Source organism: Ornithorhynchus anatinus, chromosome 13, assembly GCF_004115215.2.
Source record: "Ornithorhynchus anatinus isolate Pmale09 chromosome 13, mOrnAna1.pri.v4, whole genome shotgun sequence".
In the NCBI taxonomy this organism is placed as follows: Eukaryota; Metazoa; Chordata; class Mammalia; order Monotremata; family Ornithorhynchidae; genus Ornithorhynchus; species Ornithorhynchus anatinus.
Genome location: NC_041740.1, coordinates 36,408,128 through 36,424,102, shown reverse-complemented (window position 1 = coordinate 36,424,102; position 15,975 = coordinate 36,408,128). Strand labels below are relative to the sequence as shown.

Here is a 15,975-nt window from a genome sequence, read left to right as displayed (position 1 = left end):
TTACCTCATCTGGAAAATGGGGATTAACTGTGAGCCTCACGTGGGACGACCTGATTACCCTGTATCTCCCCCAGCGCTTAGAACAGTGCTCTGCACATAATAAGAGCTTAACAAATACCAACATTATTATTATTTAGCTGTTATAGAGACTACAAAAAGCCCATTTCCGGCCAGAGAAAATATGGGATATTTTGTCAGTGGAAAAGATGATTAAGAACATAGAAGATACCTACAATTTCTGCCTTATGCTGATGTTGCCACCTCTCGTAATGTCCAAGGAAATAGCAGAAATGAAAGTCCAAGGCTTGATTTACATTGGCATCTTTTTGAGGTTGCTCCCTGGGAAATCTTGATTTCTATGGCACTATTTTTGTGGGGTTTGGGGTGGGTTTTTTCCTGTGGGGAGGAGGATACTTCTCCAGACATCAAGCTGATTGTGGCCTACCATTCTGGGGTGGGAGGGGGAAAATCAAATAGCAGCTCTTTTTTTCTGCAGTGAAAAATATTCTTACTGCTTCATGAGCCCTTTCCTCCTCCGGATCTCAAGTGTACTGCAAACAGAATGTGAGGTTAGATGACAGTGTCACACCTGGTTTTTTGGTGGTGTTGTTTTAAAATAGTATAAGGGGGATCCGAAGATTACGTGGCTGGCCAAAGGTGCAGCATTAAGAGACTGGAAACCAGGAAATCTAGGGATCTATCTGTTCTCTGCCACTGGCTCAGTGTTCAATCAATTGATTGATCAATAGAATTTATTGAGTGCTTGCTCTATGAAGAGAATGCTCTATGAGAAGCAGCGTGGCTCAGTGGAAAGGAGCACAGGCTTGGGAGTCAGAGGTCATCACTTCTAACCCCAGCTCCACCACTTGTCAGCTGTGTGACCTTGGGCAAGTCACTTAACTTCTCTGGGCCTCAGTTACCTCATCTGTAAAATGGGGTTGAAGACTGTGAGCCCCACATGGGACAACCTGATCACCTTGTATCCCCCCCCAGCACTTAGAACAGCGCTTTGCACATAGTAAGCGCTTAATAAATGCCATTAAAAAAAGAGCACTGGACTAATAATAATGTTGGTATTTGTTAAGCGCTTACCATGTGCATGGCACTGTTCTAAGCGCTGGGGTAGATACAGGGTAATCGGGTTGTCCCACGTGAGGCTCACAGTTAATCCCCATTTTACAGATGAGGGAACTGAGGCCCAGAGAAGTGAAGTGACTTGCCCACAGTCACACAGCTGACAAGTGGCAGAGCCGGGATTCGAACCCATGACCTCTGACTTCCAAGCCCAGGCTCTTTCCACTGAGCCACGCTTCTTCTAAGCACTAGGGAGAGAATTCAATGGAGTAAATAGACACAATCCCTGCCTTCAAGGAGTTTGCAGTTTAGTAAGGGAGACAAACACTAAAATAAATTACAAATAGGGAGATGCGACAAAGTTTAAAGATATGTACAGAAGTGGCAGTGGGAGAGGGGGTGAATACCCAAGTGCTTAGGTAAGGAGGAGTACAGAGCAGCATTCCAAGTGGACACCCAATAAATGCTGCTAATCCCACTATTATTATTACTTGATTGAATTAGAAGAAAAGGACGATGTGAAAAGCTTTTTTGAAAATGCCCTTTGGAAAAATGACTCTACAGAGACAAGGCATATTACCCTGAAAACTGGGACGCAGTATGGCCTAGTGGATAAAGCACGGGTTTGGGAGCCAAAAGACCTGGGTTCTAATCCTGGCTCTCCCACTTGCCTGCTGTGTGACCTTGGGCAAGTCACTTAACTTCCTTGGGTCTCAGTTTTTTCAGCTGAAAAATGGGGATTCACTACCTGTTTCTCCCTGCTACTTATACTGTGAGCCCCTTTTGTGGGACAGGGGCTGGGTCCAACCTGATTAACCTGTACCTACCACAGAGACTAGACCAGTACGTGACACACAGTAAGTGGTTAACAAATATCATTAAAAAAATTGGGGTAAAAAGCCAGCTCACCCCCAGAGGGCTTCTGCAAAGAACAGATGTAATTGTGCTAGGCTAAGCTGTTGGCGTGCACAGGAAAAACTGAAAGTGTGCCCCATGTCCCAGGGGATCCCTGGATTTTGGGGGTCTCCCTTTTTACTCCTCCCATTCTTGATGTACTGTGGTCACTCTAGATTCACTTCCCAGCTATGGTCCTAGAGGAGTTCAGCTGGGCATTGCTCCCTCACCGGTCCTTCAGCCTAGCTAAGACTGCAACATTGGCTGTTTCGCTTCTTTTCCCTCCTTCCCTTACTCCTGCAGTGCAGTGATAAACCGGGAATTCTGATTTCCGGGTTGGAAGACCCCGGTGTGTTCCTATGACAGATCTACGAACTGTATTGGAGTGTAGAAAAATCCCGAACTTGGGCCGACACCTCCTTCCATGCCCATTTGTGGCCAACAATCCAGTCCCCACTGTGTTCATGTTCAAAAATGATCCCTTGTCCCAACATTGGTTTGTCATTTGTAGAACCCAACTATATCCCTGAGTCACCCTATATTCTTGTGAGCCACTCTTCGGGGGCAGTAATTGCTACCTAGCACACCTTTCCTTACCTGTATGTTCCCTTACCCGGTAACAGACCCCACAGACATCCATTAAACAGAAGTGACCTCTTGGGTGGGGAGGGAGATGTGTAGCTGATGACAGACATTGCATCATTTCTAGAGAATCTTCAGGCGACAGGGTTGCTAAGTGGAAAGAGCATGGGACTGGGAATCGGGAGACTTGGGTTCATGTCCCAGCTCCACTCCAGGCCTGCTGTATGACCTTGGACAAGTCACTTAAATGCTCTGGGCCTCAGTTTTCTCATCTACAAAATGGGGATAAGATGGATTGGGAGCCCCGTGTGCAACAGGGATTGGACCTGATCTTTGAACCTTGTATTCATCCCAGCCTTTAGTATATAGTAAGCATTTGATAGAGTACATTGTTATTTTATTATTAGTAGAATCATTATTAGTATTATTATTATTGTTATAATGTGCATCACACACACATCCCTGCCCCAGCCTCAAAGTATCCTTGCCACACCCTTGGCAAATTTGTTTTCAACAGGCATTCTAGATTTCTATCACTTGGCTGTTCTCACTGAGTCCTGAATGATTTGATTGAAACTAAAACTCTGATCTAGATACAAAGAAAACCCAGATCACCTGACCCATCACTTACTCGTCTCCTCAGGCAGTGGTAAACCTCAACTGCAGCCCCTCATCTGCCTGGGTTCCCCCCTCCACACACAATTTGTGTTCAACACCTACCCCTGCTTGGCACCTGCTGGGGCCCCAAATTCACATCAAGGGCAAAGGGCCACAGTAAGTACTGTGCCAGTCCTTCAGATAGGCTCACTGTGCCAGGCCAGTGCCAGACAGAACTGCAAACAGAAACGGGCTCCAACGGAGCAGCTGCAGCTGGGGTGAGAGCGACTGCGTGGAAAACGGCATTGCCCCATGGCAATGTCTTTCTACTCACAGGGTAGCAATAGAGACTGTGAGGTAACCACATTCTGGCTTCAGGCCAGTATCATCTGCAGCTCAGGCATCAGTTTCCATGTTTGGAGGCAGGGAGCCGCCAACCCAGACCCTCCCTCCCTCCTCCCGTGCCCTCACCACTCTCCTCTGCCCATGCTCACCTCTGCTAGGGCAGTGTGGGCGCCATGGAGGTTCCCAGGGTGGCAGTATCATTTTCTAGGGCTCTAGCCATGTTGTAACAGATCCTGAAGCGAAAGCGTGATTGCTCTACGACCCCAGAAGCTCAGGTATAAATTGGAAAATGGCAGGATCCGACAAAGGGCAAGGGTTAGAAAAGCAGAAGAGATCAGGGCAGCACAGACACTCTGGCCAGAGAGAAGGTATGGAGACTGGAAAGAAGAAAGACTCCCAGTAGGGGTAGTAGAAACGATGGTATTTATGGAGCGCCTACTGAACGCGATGCACCATGTTAAACACCTGGAAAGTACATGGATGCACAGGACACTGACTGCCCATAGGGAGCTTTCCCTTCAGTGGGGAAGAAAGGCATAGAAATATTCACAAGCAGTGGAGTAAGAGTAAATAAAATTGAACCAAATATACATTACTTCACAAGTGCTGAGGATGGAGAAGGGCATAAACACTCAGAGGAAAAGGTGTTTCAAGGGTTAATAAGGTTTGGCTACTGATAGTCTGGGAATACTCGTTTAAGGAGGTGGGAATTTAGGAGGGCTTTGAAGATGGCCGATTTGGGGAGTATCGGATGAGAGGGAGTGAGAAGGATGATAATGGACAGGCTTGAGCTTGCTTTTTTCCTCGAAGAAGCTCCAGAGCCTCATTCGCTTTCACAAAACCTCGGAGACGCGGTCCCGCTGACAGCTTGGCTCAGGGGCTAGGAAGTAGTTTGGTCATTCCTGAGTCTGAAAAGTCTAATCCTAACTTGCTGTGAGAACCCAAGCAAGCTACATAAAAGATCCAGGGACTAAATGCAGATACTTGTCTCCTGGCCAACATACTATGGTGATGGGCGGAATGGCTCCGGGGGATTAGAAAGCCTTTTGTGTAGGGTCATGTGCATGCCAAGCAAGAACTCTTCAATCCTCAGCTCTTGAGTGGCAGCATGATGAAATGTGTCATCACGTTGAGTTCGTATTATTTTGGCACCAGCTTCAGCCCCCCGGGCACCTTCTCAGCTAGCCTGAACCCTGTGGAAACTTGGGGGCACCTCAGGGTGGTTTGAGAGACTCAGTGATGTGACAGTGGGGGTCCTGACCCATTTCAGGCCAAGGACATCCTTGAGCTTCCCACAGCTTCTGGTCCAAAGTTTCAATGGACCTAGCCAATCCCAATGTGAACCACAGCAATCAATCAGTGGTATTTATTGAGCGTTTACTGGGTCAGAGCTCTGTACTTGGGTGAATACAGTATAACAGAGCAAGCCAGGCACAGAGGTCTCCTTTAGAGCCTGCTAGAGCCACAGTGGAGGATTCTTTCCTTCCCAACTAGAGAGGGTTCCCAAACCAGGAGCCATCCTGGGCCGGCCTGGTATGGCACCCCCCAAGTCTGACCCAGCTTGCTGTTGGTTTCACAGAACCTGGCATCGCTAAGCCACGGGGAGTTCAGGGACCTTGGAGTCCCGGAAAACTCCAAGGAGTGTTTGCTAGCACTGGAAACTGTTTGAGTACTCTTCTGAGGAAGGACCAGGGTAAATATTTAAACAAACGGCAAAGCTGGAATAGGGTTTTTTATGAATTGCCAAAAGCACCAGGCACCGTGACAGCACCCTTGGGTCCTGTCCCCTGGAAGCCTCTAGACTGAACTGTGGGAAAAGGCCAACTTTGAAGACTCTCCTGTTGCCTCGCCAGTGGTTTTCTCACTGGTTGCAGTGGCTTGAACTTTGGCATCCAAGGTGGCTGGTGACCTGCTCCTCATGTGGTAATTTACACCGGATTCAGTGTGGACAAGTTAGAGCAGCACCGGGATTCCCCCCCAGGCCTGGTACTAATTAGCAAGTGAATGCAAACACTTACAAGGCCCTAGGTAAGTTGGTAAGGACTTCCTTCCAGAGAAACTCCGGGGTAAGAGGCGCTCCGCTGCCAGATCTTCTAAGCTGTTCACCTTTATCAAATGACATTATTCACAAGAATTCCCTTCGGGTTTAAACTACAGCCAGGTACTAGGTGCATTTCAGTTCTTTCACCCTACTCCACCGCATTTGAAAAAAAACCAAACAAACCCAGCTGAAATATAGTGTTTGGCTAAAGGATCTCTGTACAATATCCAGAGTTTCATGTATTACCCTAATAAGATGAATGAAAAGAGGCCAGGGCAGTTTTTAATGATTTCTGTATTCAGTACTGATTGGTTTGAGTTTCTCTTCCCATGTTTAATTGAAATAACTTAGAAACCAAAACAATAATATTCCAAGAATCATCACTTGGGAAAAGAGCTGCTGATGTAATTCTCATGTTTTGGGAGGAATGCTAAGAAAATTTAAAAAGAGTCGAAGGACACACCAGGGCAATAAAGGGAAGCTGTCGTAGGAGTTACATGTGCTGACTGCTTCTGATCTTTAAAAAAGAAAAAAATGGAAAAAATCACAATATTTTTCTCTCTGGACTTCTGAATCACACCTACTTGCCTTTGCTGCTAGATGCATCTTTCATTTCTGTGAACTCAGCAGAGATGGTTTAAGCTATGGAAAAGTAATTATGCTTTGGACACAACCACATGTCCCAAATTTATTATAATGAAAAAAGATTTGTTAATGAGAAGGACAATTGTCTTAGAAGCCGAAGGAATTCATATTGTTCTTTGAGTCCCAGGATGAAATTGTGGTTCTGGAAGTCGGCAAGAGTGCTCCAAAGTAGAATTTGATTTGACCATGGCTGAGAGAATCAATCTAGAATCCCATGAGATGGTGCAGGTTTATGGCTTTTTACTGCCCAACCAGGCTAAAGAAAAGACCCAGGAAATTTCCTGGAAAGACAATAACCCAATCCTTGGGCACAATGGTGTGGAAAGTACCTAATGTCAAATTAAGTATAACTCTTTGAGGGGAGGGTGGGAAAAGGAGAGGAGAGGAAGGATGGCCAAAGAAGGCAGTTTTGGGGGATGAATTTTCATTTATTCCTGAGGCAGGCAAAGATTGCCTGACCAGAAAACACGGATATAGAAATAGTCATGGGGAACTCATACCGTCAAAAAGTTACTTATTATTCTCACCAATCAACTATTACTAAAAGGCTGGTTCAAAGTTTTCCAGTTGAATTTCAACTCTGCTGGATAAAGGATTCCAGAATCTTATCATAGACTTGCATCGTAAACTCACTCTTTCTCTACCATGAGCCAAATCTGATTCATGGCTAGGCAAAGGAGGATTTTTTTTTCCTTTCCCATATTGCTAGAGAGGAGCAGACAGTAGTATACAGCAATAGAGTAAGAAAGTTTATCAGGGGAAGCGGACTGGACAGTGACCTATTTGGGGAATATCAGAGCACAGATTATGTCGTTACTTCTATTTATATTAATGATGTATATATAGCTATAACTATTTATATTGATGCTATCGATGTCTGTTTACTTGTTTTGATGCCCGTCTCCCCCCCTTCTAGACTGTGAACCCATTATGGGCAGGGATTGTCTCTGTTGCTGAATTGTTCTTTCCAAGCGCTTAGTACAGTGCTCTGCACACAGCAAAGGCTCAATAAATACGATTGAATGAATGAATGGGGAAATGAGGAAGATATTAACCTAACTTTAGCGTTGCTCTGCAAAGCCCAGATTGGAGAGAAGCAATATTATTATTAAACCTGGGGCGAGGTACCCATGCAAACCTACCAAGTCCTCAGGCCAAGAGATTTATCTGTTTGGTGCTTTGAACCACCATTTGAGAATGAGAAGGAAGTGGAAACCGTAGCCGACTATTCTGGAGGATTTATATGATCAAAAACAATTTTCGTAAATACGTCTTGAAATAAATCAGTCAGGAGTAGCCGCAGGTAAGAGACAAATGTTTTGAGGCAAAAAAACAACAACCGGTAAACATAACTGTTAACCTGGAGGAGTTTGACAGCAATTTTTTTTTTTTTTTGTAAGAGGAAGGACGGGGAGGGCGTGTGTCTACACGTATGTAACGCTAAGTCAACGGAAGAAAGAAACTAACAAGATCGTTGTGCACCCACCACCTGCTGGAAAACAATAGCACAAATAGCTGGAAACCCTGCAAACAAGAGATCCTAAAAACAGCTGTGCATAACTTCGGATGTAATTTGCAAAGAAATCAGTCAACGTTCCCCCCCATCCTGTTAGACTCAGCATATTTCAGTGGCCGGCGAACACATCTGCTGCCAGCCAGGCATATCACCAAAGTTACCTTGCGATTATGACAAAAGTGAATCATGATAATCAAAGGGCCGGAGGCGATTCAGGAGGTTGTGCAAGGCAACAGGACTCGCCTCCCAAACATCCCTGGCCCCAAAACTTGCTTCTCGAGATCAAGTCCCAGGAAGCCAGTTAGTTGAGTTCTAATTATGGCATTTGTTAAGAGCTTACTATGTTCCAGGAACTGTAATAGAGGCTGGGGTAGGTATAAGCAAATCGGGTTGCACAAAGTCCCTGTCCCATGAGGCCCAGAGAAGTCAAGCGACTTGCCCAAGGTCACACAGCAGACAAGTTACGGAATTAGAACCCGTAACCTTCCGACTTCCAGGGCCGGGCTCTATCCACTAGGCCAGGTTGCTTCTCAGCAGGTTTTAGGCCCTCGGCGTCACTCATTTGAACGGAGGGGCTTTGGGGAAGAGCCTGACCAGATTAAGGTAACGAGGCCAAGGAGGAAAACATAAAGCGGTCCCTTCTGACACCTTGTACAACACGCAATTCCGGGAAGGTCTTCAACCCTTCCCCTTCCTGCAGTTTAGCTTCCCTCTCCCCAGATAGATGAAAACTCCTTGAGGGCGGAACACTACTGTTCTCCCCCTAACGCTTTGCATAGCTTTGACATACGGTGTTTTGCATACGTTAAGCGTTTAATGATCACCGTTGTTTGATCGATTGACGGCTCCTTTCGAGATGCGTGGCAAAGGTGCCTAGTTATAGCCTCCTCAAGCGACACTGTTTTATTTTTCGCCACTGACCACGCGATGAAATCCTATTCCCTCTGGCCCCTGCCCACTGCCTCACCTTTTCCCTCCCCTGTCTAGCATGGGGCAGGCCTGAAGACCGTAGTGCAACTTTTAGCTGGCTCGGTCACTCAAATCTTATCTATAATTCTATTTATTTATATTGATGCCTGTTTACTTGTTTTGATGTCTGTTTCCCTCCCCTCTCCCCCCACTCTAAACCCGGTGTGGGCAGGGATTGTCGCCCTTTACTGCTGAATTGCACTTTCCAAGCTCTTAGTACAGTGCTCTGCACACAATAAGCGCTCAATAAATCCGATCGAATGAATGAAATTAAATGAAATCACTGGAAGACAAAGGGCCCCGAGGCTCTCCTTGGCCGAGAGAACAGCACGGACCTGGAAGTCAGAAGGACCTAGGTTCTTATCACGGTTCTGCTGCTTGTCTGCTCGGTGACCTTGGACAAGTCCCTTAACCTCTCTGTGCCTCAGTTCCCTCATCTGTAAAATGGGGATTAAGGCCGTGGGACGGGGATTGGGTCCAATCTGAACGACTTGTATCTACTCCACAGCTCAGTGCAGTGCTTAACAAATACCCGACTCCACCACTTGTTTGCTATGTGACCTTGGGCAAGTCGCTTCACCTCTCTGGGTCTCAGGGACCTCATCTGTAAAATGGGACTGCGAGCCCCACATGGGGCAATCTGATTACCTTGTATCTACCCCAGGGCTTAGAACAGTGCCTGGCACCTAGCAAGCGCCTAATACCGTAATAATAATAATAATAATAATAATAAAAACGGGGATTGAGACGGTGAGCCCCATGTGAGACAGGGACTATGTCCAACCCAATTTGCTTATCCCTACCCCAGCGCTTAGTACAGTGCCTGGCTACCTAGTAAAAGCTTAACAAATACCATAATTATTATACAATTTAAAAAACCCCTGGGATCGCCTCCCTCTTCCCCCAGAACAGTGAGCACCGTTCACCTTTCTCTGTCGTGACCGACTTCACTCACCCAAGGCTGTTTACATCCCTCTCTCCGCTCCTTAAAGTCTTTAAGCGGCTGCCCCCGGGCTACAGTGTAAACTCCTTCGGGGGTCTCTCGTCCACTCCCAAGCACTTAGAGCAGCGCTCTGCACAGAGTGGGCGCTCAACTCCTCCTAGCGATGGGTGGGGTACCCGGGAGCGGCCCTCCCCGCGACCTGCCTGCGGAAATCCAAGGGAGGGCCGGAGTTGGGGGTGGAGGGGTGACAGGGGGCTGCCCTCGGCTTGGTTGGCAGTCAACCCGGCCGGCTTAAACGTTGCCCGAGCCCGCTGACCAAGGGGCGAGGCCACCCTTCAAGCGGGCCTCGGGCTCTCAGGGCCGCCCTTTCCTCGCCAATGCCCCTCGTGTGGCCCTCCGCACCCACAGGCCAGCCGGCCGATGGGGGAGATGATAATAATAGTGGTATTTATTAAGCGCTGACTAGGTGCCAAGCACCGTCCTAAACGCCGGGGTAGATACAAGGTCATCAGGCAGTCCCACGTGGGGCTCACAGTCTTCATCCCCATTTTACAGGTGAGGTCACTGAGGCCCAGTGAAGTGACTTGCCCAAGGTCACTCAGCAAACAAGCGGTGGAGTCGGGTATTCGTTAAGCGCTCACCATCTGCCAGGCACTGTAATGAGCTCCGGGTCGGATACCAGCCATGCAGGTTGGACGCGATCCTTGTCCCACGGTCTGCATCCCCATTTTACAGATGAGGGAACCGAGGCCCAGAGACGTGAAGTGGCTTGCCCAGAGGCAGCCAGCAGACAAGTTGGGGGAGGCGGGATGGGAACCCACGTCCTCTGAGTCGCAAGCCCGGGGTCTTTTCCGCTAAGCCACGCCGCTCCTTTGAGGGCAGGGGGCAGGGAGGCGGAGGTCCCGGGCCCAGCCCTGCCCGCGCCCCACCCTCGCCCCGTCGTTGTTGAGTTGCCTCTCCCTCCGCTCCCTCCCTGCAGCGGCTCCGCCGGGGCCCCGGCTCCTTATCCGGGGCCTCAGCCCGGGCCGGGGGGCACGGCAGGGCAGGGCAGGGCAAGGCAAGGCAGGGCAGAGCAGAGCGCCCCTCTGCCAAGGAAAGTTGGCGCGGAGGCGGCTGTACCTCCCCTTCGCCCCCGCTCGCCTTGCCCGGCCCGCGGCCGAGGGAGCCCCTACCTGTTGGGTGGGCGCTAAGCGCGGGCTGGTCCTGCTCCGGGGGGCTTGGGGGGCACGGAGGGCGCAGCGAGGAGAGTGCTGCTCCCCCGGCCGCCGCGCCGGGACTGGCGGCTTGGGCCGGGCTGTGAGCTGGCCGCCTCCTGTGGGCTGTGTGCTGCGCGCCGCGCCTCTGCCGCAGGGGAGGGGAGGGGAGGGGAGGGGAGAGGCCCGGGAAACGCAAGAGGGGCAGGACGAGGGACCAGGGGGAAGAGAGGAGGAGGAGGAGGGGAAATGGGGGACTCAGAGGCACCGGGAGACTGGCAGCCTCTCACCTCGGTTCCTCTCTCTCTGCTCCCTCCAGCCCCACTGCCTGCGAGGAGGGGGTGCGTGGGTGCGTGTGTTTGGGGGCGGAGGGGGCTCACTTCATTTTATTGGGAGGGAAGGGCTTCGAGATGTAGGACAAGCCGCTACCCCTTTAGAAGGGGCCCACCGAGGTCGTCCAGGTTGTCGATGATGGTATTGGTTAAGCGCTTACTCTGTGCCAAGCGCGGTTCTAAGAGCTGGGATAGATCCAAGTTTATGAGGTTGTCCCACGTGGGGCGCATGGTCCTCATCTCCATTTTACAGATGAGGTCACTGAGACACAGAGAAGTTTAAGCGACTTGCCCAAAGCCCCAAATCCGGAAGAGCCGGAATCGGAACCCACAACCTCTGACTCCCAAGACTGTGCTCTTTCCACTAAGCCACAGTGCTTCTCTATGTAAAGGGTAGACTAGGAGTTGACAAAACGCCACTGATATACTTCAAGGATTTCTCCTCCACCTCCACTTTAAAATAATGGTGCTGTTAGGCGCTCAGTATGTGCCCGACACTGGACTAAGCGCAGGGGTAGATACAAGATCATCAGGTCAGAACAACTCCCTGTCCCACAAAGGGCACGTCTAAGGGTAAGGGAGAAAAGGTATTTTATCTCTATTTTAAAGATGAGGAAACTGAGGAGAGAGTACTTAAATGACTTGCCCAGTTCCTCTGAGCCTAGTAGCCCCGTGCTCTTTCCCCTAGGCCATGCCTTTGCCCTGCACTTGCAGCCGGAGGGATCTCGGTTAGAATCAGAGAACTTCCGGATGGTAAGGGGTGCTAGGAACTAGATAGGGACCCCGAGAGACGATTTGAAACTTGGTCAGGCACCTTGTTTGTGGGATAGTTTTACTGCAGTCGTGCCGGCAGGAAGATCCTATCTGAAGGTCTATAATTGTAGTATTTCTGTGGTTTGCTTTACTACTTGCTAAGTAATTTAGCAAGCTACCCTTAGCGTCTCTCTTGAGTGGATATTCTGTGATTTATGAAGCACTGAACTTTTTAGCCAGAGAATATTTTGCTATTACTACGTATAACCATTTTTGACCAACAAAAATCTGCTAGGCTTGGTCCAAATGAAACAGAGACCTCATCGAAGAGAGAATATGCCAGGGTTTTTGTGGAGCAGGGAGTCCTGGATTCTCTCTGTAGGGTCCGGTTTCAATCCGGACAGCCTGGTTTTCAGCTGGCCTGTCCCCTCTGTCTGGGTTGGGCAGTGCACTGGATGCCTTTCTGTCTGGTCCTTTTATTTGTAAGCACCCAGCCTCCCTCTCCCTTGGCTCCTGGGGCTAAATACCATAGCTTGGAAGTGTTGTCCCACTTTAAGGGGGTCTGAGAGGGGAATGTAATGATTCTGGAGCAAAGGAGAGGCTCAAGGGACTCCCTCTCTGGAGACGCACTTTAGGTTTTGGGGATTTCCATAAAGAATCACTCTGTGTATCTTTATGATACCAGGTGTGTACTTATGACATCACTTAACCTTTGAAATGTACATGATGTAACATACATCCTCTGCTTCCAGAAGGGGCAGAGGAACGTCCAGTGTTCGCCAGTCCCATGTGGCCCTCATATCTCTCTGGCTGAGAAAGGGTGCCCTTCCCAGCCCCTTCTTCTTACTCCCACCAAATAAGACATTTTATCTGAGGTCTGCTGTTCATTCATTCATTCACCACACCTCACCCTTCCCGTCTGTTGGCTTTAAACCCTCCAAATACACTCCAGCACAGTGTGGCCTTGTAGAAAGACCACTGGCCTGGGAGTCAGAGGACCTGGGTTTTAATCCCAGCTGCACCGTTTTTCTGCTGCGGGACCTTGGGCAAGTCCCGTAACTTCCCTGGGCCTCAGTTTCCTCATCTGTAACATGAGAATTCAAAACTGGCTCTCCCTCCCTTGGACTATGAGCCTCATGTGGGGCAGTGACTGCGTCTGATCTGCTTATATTGTATCTACCCTAGCACTTAATACAGCACTTGACACTATATAAATGCCTAACAAATACCACAATTATTATGTCTTTGGGCACTGACCCTGCACCTCCATCACCTCTACTTAGATGGACTGCATATAAAGTTGAGGTAGCAGGGACTGTGGGTACTTACTAACTCTTTCCCCCATCCACCCTACGCTGAAGAGAAGAGGCCTGGGGGAGAAGGCAGTGAACTTTCAACAGCATCTTATTCAGAGCTAAGTCTGTCAGCCCCTGCTAATAATGTTGGTATTTGTTAAGCGATTACTATGTGCAGAGAACTGTTCTAAGCGCTGGGGGAGATACGGGTCATCAGGTTGTCCCACGTGAGGCTCACAGTCTTCATCCCCATTTTAGAGATGAGGTAACTGAGGCACAGAGAAGTTAAGTGACTTGCCCACGGTCACACAGCTGACAAGTGGCAGAGCTGGGATTCGAACCCATGACCTCTGACTCCCAAGCCCATGCTTTTTCCACTGAGCCATGCTGCTTTTCGCTTTTTATTCAATAGGATTTGTTAAGTGCTTCTTATTTATTAGACACTCTACTGTGGGTAAATACAAGCTTGGATATAGTCCATCTCCCCCGAGGGCCTCACAGTCTTAATCCCCATTTTACAGATGTGGTAACTGAGACACAAAGAAGTGAAATGATTTACCCAAGGTCATTCAATCATATTTATTGAGCACTTACTGTGTGCAGAGCACTGTATTAAGTGCTTGGAAGAGTACAGCAGCAGACAGGTGGTGGAGCTGGGATTAGAACCCAGGTCCTGCTGACTCCCTGGCCCAAGCTCTATCCACTAGGCCATGCTGCTTTTCCCATAAGCTAGACCTCTGCCATTTAGCTGCTGAATCACAGACAAAACCTACCCTGTTGGAGTGAAAGCTCAATCAGTCAAACAGTAATAATTATTGAGCATTTCCTGTGCGCAGAGTATTGTACTAAGTACTTGGGCACGTACAGTAGTTAGCAGTCATGATCCCTGCCTTCCCAAATATAAATATATATAGTGCAAGATTTGGGTGTGGAGGTGGGTGGCGGATAGCGGATGTGTGAGTACATAAGTTCTCCAGGCAGGGAACATGTTTTATGCTTCTGTTCTACTTTCTCAAGCTCTTCGTAGAGTGTACTGCATTGCACTAGATAAATGCCATTGATCCTCTTCATCCTCCTTCCTCAGCTCCTTCTTGTCTTCCTCTTTCTGCTCCTCTTATACCTCCTCCCCCTCCTCCTCCTCCTCCTCCTACTGAAAACTGGCCGGCACAGTGTCAGGAGGGAGTGAATAAGGGGTCCTACAGTGAATGGGGGTAGATGATGGAAAATCCCTGCCTCGTTTTACATCCTGCCCCTCCCTCATGACTCTGTGAAGCTAGCTTGTTCCCAGAAGCGAGGGGGAGGGGTTAAAAAGGTGGAGGGGCCTTCAGCCAACCCTGGATCTTAGCTGAATTTATTTCCATCAATTAGTAGGTATTGACAGAGCACCCTCAGGGTGCTTAGGTGCTTTGAACCATGCCCTTAGAGTGCATTTTAAAGAAGGGTGGCATTCCCTGCTTCTAAGCCGCTAACAGTTGTAAGCGGTCATAGAAGGGGCAGTAGCCCCAGAGACTCAGAGCCGGCTGCCGCTGGTTGCCCAACAGTCTGGCTGGCCTGGTCCTGGTCAAAACCCTTGACCAAAACTGGGAATGTTCCAAGGCTTAAAAGTAACTCAGTAAGTCTGGGCCAGTCCCTGGTTATTTCTGGTCTTCAAGACCTTTGGAAGACTCAGTCCATTAATAAATATTTATAATGGTATTTATTAAGCACTTAGTAGATGCCAAGTACTGTGCTAAACAGCAGAGTAGAAACGAAATAATCAAATTAGACCTCATAGTAATCATAACTGTGGTATTTTAATACGTGCGAAGCACTGTATTAAGCACTGGGATAGATTCAAGGCAATCATGCCTGACCCAGTCCCTGTCCCACACTGGGCTCATAGTGTGATGGGAAGGAAGATCAGGTATTTAATCCTCATTTTACTGCTGAGGAAACCAAGGCCCAGAGAAGTGGCTTGCCCAAAGTCACCCAGCAGGCTTCATCCCTGTCCCAAACTGGAGTCACAGTCTAAGAGTTAGAGAAAGCAGATAGCTCATGCCAAGTGGGCTGGGAAGTCAGAGGACCTAGATTCTAATCCCAGATCTGCTACTTGCAAGTCATTTAACTTTGAGCAAGTCACTTAATTTTCTCATTCTCTGGGTAAATCTCTCCCTGTCCCCACCTATCAATCAATCAATCATTCAGTCAATCATATTTACTGAGCGCTTATTGTATACAGAGCTCTGTATTAAGTGCTTGGGAGAGTACACTATAACAGTGTAACAGAGTTGGTAGACACATTCCCTGCCCACAATGAGCTTACAGTCTAGAGGACTGTCAGGCCCTGTTCAGGCCCAAGGAGTCAGCCTGCCCCTGACACCTCTCACCCTGCTGCTCCACCACGCTCACTCGTCCTGGCTTTTCCAGTGGACACCAGAACCAGAGGAAGCTGGTGGGGGGAAATAGTCGGGCCACTGAGGGAAATCCCAGGGGGCTGTTGGCCTACACAGTTTCTGCTGAGCTACTCGAGCCTGAGGCCCACAGCTTCCCTCCATCTCCCTGTTCCTCATTTTCCTTCCTCATGCCTCCCACTGGGCAAAATCAAGGGTCTGGTGGGTCTGGGGCAAAGGAAGCTAAGCGGACCCTCACAGGCCCCAAATCATCTCACCCTTCCCAGAGGATTCCTGTTCTCCCATCCCCAGCACAAACTACCCTCCCTGTCACTGCTGGGAGGTTTTATAACTCGGCAGCAGCTCCAGCAGCAAATATCCCTCTGCGGAACAACGGTGGGGAGTCCCTGAGGGAAGCGGGTCCACT

At 48.9% G+C, this 15,975-nt stretch overlaps 1 protein-coding gene across 2 annotated transcripts in view; it reads right to left on the bottom strand.

Annotated features, from left to right (window-relative positions):
• PRKCQ (protein kinase C theta) overlaps nt 1-10,898 on the bottom strand; it is an 85,883-nt gene extending 74,985 nt beyond the window's left edge. Inside the window, exon 1 of one of the 2 annotated variants that reach the window (XM_007656961.4) lies at nt 10,779-10,898. The gene's annotated coding sequence lies outside the window, so the exon portion shown is untranslated. The remainder of the gene's footprint in view (nt 1-10,778) is intronic. The other variant, XM_007656960.3, reaches the window with a different exon arrangement.
• Between the last annotated feature and the right edge of the window lie 5,077 nt (nt 10,899-15,975).